Here is a 6,173-nt window from a genome sequence, read left to right as displayed (position 1 = left end):
TCTGTCACAGTCCCACTCTTGACCTTCGGAAAGTAACTTTCAAGGATAAGCTGCTTTCCTCTTAAAAAGGAGTTGCTGGTCCCAGGGGTGTCACCTCACAGGCACTGGCTGGGACGGGGCTGCTGGGTCACCATGCCAGCCCAGCAACGGGTGAAGGATCTGCTGGGATGGTCCTGTGGGGCGTCTTCCAGGGCTGGGGAAGGATCTCCATTGATGTCCATCACTGGCCATGTCTATGCCCTGAGGTTCTCCCCATCTTGTCACCAACTGCTCTCACATCTCTCCTCATGTCTTGCCCAGTGTCTGTCCCTCTGGAGTTCAAACCTGAAAACCAGGTGCAGTAGACTGGTGGGTCACCAGTTATTGGACCACCACAAGTCTCTTACATCTCGATTTGCCAAGTGCAGGTGCAAGAATTGCTCTCGGCATCTCTGACGGGGTTGATCACCACTGCGGAGGTCAGAAGAAGGATGGGCCACCACAGCTGGGACGGTACCCGTGTGCTCAAGGCGTGTGTGCTCCCGGTAAGCTCCTGCCCAAGCTCCTGGGGATGATTGGGTTTCGCAGTACTGTTGCTCGGGCTGGCAGCATCCCCTTCCCACAGCCCACCATGGTCCGGCAGGGAGCGGTGCCACAGGGGTGCGGGCCGGGCTGGGCATCCTACGCAGGGCTGCGTGCTGGTGGGGCAGCAGTGCAGGACTGTGGTGGAGCAGATGTGGCTCATGGCCATGGGGTCCCAAGGTGGGCGCTGGATTCGAGCTCCACGTCGCTGTCCCCACGGGCCGACCCCACTAATCAGCTGTGAAAGAGAGAGAGAAAGCTGGAGAGAAATCTTTCTCTCTGCTAACCTCATCACAATAAAGATTCCTATAAAGAGCTCTTATCCTTGAAGAAAATGAGGCACATAAGCAGGAATAGTAAACAAAAGGCTGTCATTCTGACCCAGGAGTGCTTCATGTTGTTGGCAACTGCCAAGAGGAAACATAAAGAGAGGCTGCATCCAAGTCCCAATTATGCAGAACTATGTGACTGATATGTCAATGAGTCCCCCCGGGACGAGACCACCAGCGCTTCCCGGCACTGCCTGTGCACCATCTGCACACGCCACCATGCGCCGGGCCCGCCCGCGCCCCCGAGCGAAGGCGTGCGTGGCATCAGAAGAATGCGAGGGACAAGGTAATGTCATCGGGAACCCTATCGCCGAAGTCCTCGCCGCGTGCGCATTATCGGCACGGGCCCCGGAGTCAGGGACTGCGGGCAGCCGGCGGCGCGGGCGGCGAGATCTGGCCAACAGTAGTGCCGACCACACCTGCTGCAGGCACGCTCCGGGAACGTGGCGCAGGCAGGAGGGCTGCCCCGCCGCCGATAAGCTGAGTGGATGGAGATAAAATCCCAGAAGGAGATATGCTTTGCTGAGCATCAAGGCTGCGCACCAGCACGAAGCCAAAGCCGGTTGGGCTCCGCGGGCTTTGACCGTGCCACAGCCATGCCGGCCCCACGGTCCGACTGGGAGCAGATGGGGCAGGGCAGTCACTGGACCAAGAGCTGGGTCTTCAGCGACAGCTGTGCCGGCGCTTGGGCCCGTTGGGAGCACGAGCAGAGGCTGTGCCGGGCGCTGGCTGTGCCAACGCCGCAGCAGGGCAGCGACTTGGGGGGCCATCCCCGGCCCTGAGCAGTAGCCTTCCCCTCCCCAGCACACCCGTGGGGACCCGTGGGGCTGGAAGCCCAAGGCCACCCTGTCCCTCCTTCCTGAGTGCTGTGGCCACCAAAATGTCACCCCAGCATGGGCCTCCTCCCTGTTCCCAGAGATGCTGGGGCTGCACGTAGCCTTTGGCATGGACTCCACGTGTGCTGGCTGCTCCTGCCTGCGTGGGCACGTGCTGCCAGGGGTACCAGGGTCTCCTCGGGCACAGCTGGTCCCAAGTCCCAGCGCAAACCCAGCACAGATCAGGGAAGGAGGGCAGGAGCATGGGCAAGATGTCAGTGCTGCCGCTGCAAAGGGCTCTGGCATTGGAGCTGGCACCTGGCTGGTGCCTGCCCTGCAGACGGACCCGGGCATGCCTGGTGCTGGAGCCCCACACACCCGCCTGGCCAGGAGCTGGTTCTGCCCAGCCCCTGTATGGCCGCTCCGGAGCAGTCTTCCCAAATCCACCTTCCCACCGCCATCACCAGGACCTGCCAGGCTGCACCGCGGCCGGAGCACCGGCCCTGACCCGGGGCTGCATGCCCACTGCAGAGCTGGGCCATGGCCTTGGCAAGGGCCCCTGCAAAGGAAAGTGCCCAAGGCCAGCAGGACGTATTTACCCCCGAAAGCACCTTGCTGCAAAAATAGCGAGCGGCCGGCGTGAGGCTGGGGCTTCCCGGGGGAACAATGCCTGGCAGGAGGAAGCGGCCGCGGCCGCCCCGCAGCTCCGTCCCCACCTCGCGCGGTGCTGAGCTGCGAGCCGCTGCGTGCCGGCCCGGCAGGGACCTTGAACCTGCCACAGATTTATTTTCTCTGACATTGGCATCGCGTCGGAACATCTGGCATGCGGCTGATAATTGCTGGGGATCGGGGCGGAAGCCGCTCCGGGCCTGGCGCTTCTTCCAGAGCTCTGTTTTCGTTAGTTTTTCTCCTCTCTTCAGCTGCACGGCAGGGAAAAAACAAGCCGGGCTGTGCAGCGCCGCTCCCGCTCCCCTCCTGTGGCCGCAGCGCCCGGGGGGCTCCTTGCTCCCCTCCACCAGGCGGGGGTACCCCAAGGCGCCCGTCACCATCAGACCGTTTCAGGGCTGCGTCGATGCCAAAGGAGGACAAGCCTTGCCCTGAGCCCTGAGCCCGGGATCACGGGTCCTGCTGTCCTTCCCCGTGTGCCCGCAGCTACCCGGTCCTGCCGCCCTCGTGTTCTCGCGGGGCGGTTGGGAACCCGAGCTGTGGGGCCAGTGTGGTGCCCGTGGGTCAGGACTGTGCCCGGTGCTGACGTGCAGGGCAACGCGCACAGCAAACACATCCCGGCCCGGGGTGCCAGCTTTCTTCGAGTGGTGTTTCAGCACACGTGGAGCTGCCGGCCGCAGGTGCCGTGAGCTCACGGGGAGCCCGGGCACAGGCCTCCATGCTTGGAGGAGCCTCGTCCCACCCTCCCCTGCAGCAGACACCCCTCGGGGCTGGGGAGGCCCCAGCTGCAGGTCTGGGTGGTGGGTGGGTGCGGTGGGCTCACGCTCCTCCTGGAAACATCTCGCCCATGCCCGTGGCCCCCTCCCTCCCACCTCGGGCTGTAAATCAGCATGGCCGTGGGTGCTGGCGCGCATCGCCGCCGCCCACCGATGCCCCCCGCCTCCCCGCGGGGTCTCTCTCCCCTGGCGCGTTATCTGCCGCGGGGGTCCCACTTATCTCCGCTGTCACTTTCTAATGCTGGTTTATGGGCAGCGTTTTGTAGCTTAATTATGATGTTTTTCAGCGCGGTCACGTGGCCGCAGAAGCCAATAAGGCACCGAAGTGAGTCCATCCCGGCTGAGCCTGGCCCCCACGGGGAGGAGATTGGCCAGTGTCCTGCCCAGGGCGGCGTATGCGCAGCCAGAGCCCCGACACCTTCCCGGTGGACACGGGTCCCATAAATCCCCCCGCCAGCTGCAGACAGGGCAGCGGTGCCCAGCACCCCACGAAGACTCCTTGGGCGGCAGCTCCTGGCCGGTGGCACGAGCGAGGCTCTCCTGGCACGCCGGCCCCACGCGCAGCGGCGGGCAGCCGCCTCACGGTGAGTATGTGGCTGTGGGGAGAGCCGCGGTTGCCCCGTCCCACCCGTCTCCCACCCGCCGCCGCCATTCCCCGGCATGGCGACGGCTGAGGCCGGAGCTGGGGACGCGGCAGGTTTTGGCGAGGAAGTGGGAGCCGTGCATGGGCCTCCGCTTCCCGGCCCGGCCCCGTCGGCGTGCGTGGGGATGGAGGCTCTGCGCACCACGGGCAGCGGAGCGAGGTCTTGCCGTAGCCTTGGCCTCTCAGCCATGCTGCCGCCTAGAAATGCCACATCCGGCTGCTGAGGGGTCCGGGAGCCCAGCCAGTGTTGGCTGGGGGACCCCAGTCGTCCCAGCACTGTTACCCGTGGGAGCACAGGCAGCCCCCACACCCTGCACCAGACGTGGGAGGCGTCCAGGACCCCTCGGCAGCTGGGACCCTTCAGCATCCAGGGCTGGCTGAGCCTGTGTCCTTTCCCCATCCCATGCCGATGGGCGCCGCAGCCCTCGGCTCTGGATTGCTTTTGTTCCTCGCGGTGTTTGCTCGGCTCTTCTCCCAGCCCGCGGCCCCTCCTGGGCTCCTCTTCCCGGATGGCAGGTCCTGCTCCGCAGCTGCCCAGCAGCTCCCCCGGGAGCCAGCGGCGAGTGCGGGGGCCGTGGCCGAGGGGCTGCACCGGCAGTGGGAGCGCTCCTTCCCGGCCCAAACGGCGGCTCACCCGCACCGGGGGCTGCTCTTGCTATTCTTAGCCCGGCCTCGATTCCTGGTGGCTCTGGAGCGATGCTCCGCCAAGCCCGTTTCCTGTTTGCCGCTCTCCCTGCCAGCGCCGCTTCCTACCCACCGCACCCGCAGGCAGCAGCGGGCGTGCGGGGCGAGCCGGGCGAGCCGAGCCATGTGGGATGAGCTGTGTGCGATGAGCCGTGCGGGACAAAGTGTGCGAGGTCAGCTGTGCGGGATGAGATGTGCAGGATGAGCCGTGTGGGATGAGCCGTGCGGGGTCAGCAGCCACGGGTCCCCTTCGCGGGGCTCTGCTGGCAGCACAGCCCCCAGCCATGTGGGAGCTCTGGGCGCCCGTATCCTTAGGGCCCCCATACCACTGCTGTCCCTGCAGCTCCTCCAGCATCAAAACTCTCCGAATCGGAGCTCCCTCCCAGAGGGCCGTGCAGGCAGCCAGCTCCCGCCTGAGCTGGGACAGGCTGCGACTGCACCAGTCACAAAGGGGCTCCTGACCGAGCGGGTCACCCCTGATGGGATGGGTTCAGCTCCAGTGCCCAGCTCGGAGCCGGACCCTCAAGTTTGCTGTGGCCAAGTGCCTGGGCCGTGGCGCATGGCCAGCCGGCCTGGGAGCATCCCGACGAACAGGGCGTGCCGGGAGCATGGGTGCTCCTGTGCCGGGTCTGCTGCCGTCATGGAACATTTCATTAAGAATCCCTAATGTGAAGCAACGAATTAAATACCAGCAGTGAACAACCGCGGTCTGACAGGCGGACCAGGACACTGTTGGCAGCAGCTGCTCCACGCGGGGTGGCCAGTGCAGGGTCTGAACTGTCACCTCGTTAGTAGTGGCCCCAAAGGAGGTGTCAGGAGCTGCTCCCACCCCAGTGCTCCTCGCACAGCTTTCCATGGGCTCCGTGAGCATCTCCCCGTAGCCGGCTGGCTGGCAGGACCTCATGGTGGGGGGGAACAGGGGTGGTTTCCGGCAGGACGTGGGGGTCTGGAGGCCGTGCACTCAAGCAGGGCCAACTGCGGGCTGCTCCTCTCGCTCAGATACGTTTCATTATGCTCGAGGCCCCAGGACTCCCAGTTCCCACGCTGGTCCTGCTGCTCACAGGGCAGATGCCTGGGCAGGTGGGGGGCTCCTTCTTCCCCACGGATGGTGTGGAGCAGCTGCACCAGGCCCAGAGGCAGTGGAGAGGATCTCGTGCCCCTTCCTGCAGAGGTGCCCGGGGCCCGTCCAGCCCCTGGGGTGCCTGGGGCCGGAGCCCGGCGGTGCCGAGGCCTGGCCGAGCAGCTTCCCCCAGCGCGGGAGCAGCGGCAGGAGCCGCCGCCCGCAGCGCGGCCCTCGGGGGCTGCTCCCGCCCCGACCCTCCAGCCCCAGCTCCCTTCGTGCCCCCCACGCTTGCCCTGGGGCTGCTGCCAGCCTGGGGTACCGTGCCCGCTGCCCGCTGCCCGCTGCCCGCCGGGGCCTGCCGTGCCGGTGGCCGGTAGCGGGGCAGAGCACAGCCCCGGCCCCGCGGCCCCGTGTCCCCGGGCTGGCAGGTCCCTCCGCCCCCACCCCGGCCCCGGCGCCGTGAGCCGCCCGCTCTCCCCAGAGGAGGTTCCCCAGCCCCCGGGGGGTTGGCCGCTCGCCCGCACCAACATGGAGATGCTCTTCCAGGCGCTATAAAGGGCTCCGGCTCCGGCACCTGCCGCTCGGTCTCCGCCGCGCCGCGCTCCCGCTCCGCACCCAGCGCCGGGGCTGGGGGCC

Source organism: Tauraco erythrolophus, chromosome 22 (genome assembly GCF_009769465.1).
Source record: "Tauraco erythrolophus isolate bTauEry1 chromosome 22, bTauEry1.pri, whole genome shotgun sequence".
In the NCBI taxonomy this organism is placed as follows: Eukaryota; Metazoa; Chordata; class Aves; order Musophagiformes; family Musophagidae; genus Tauraco; species Tauraco erythrolophus.
Note: the sequence above shows the minus strand (reverse complement) of the source record.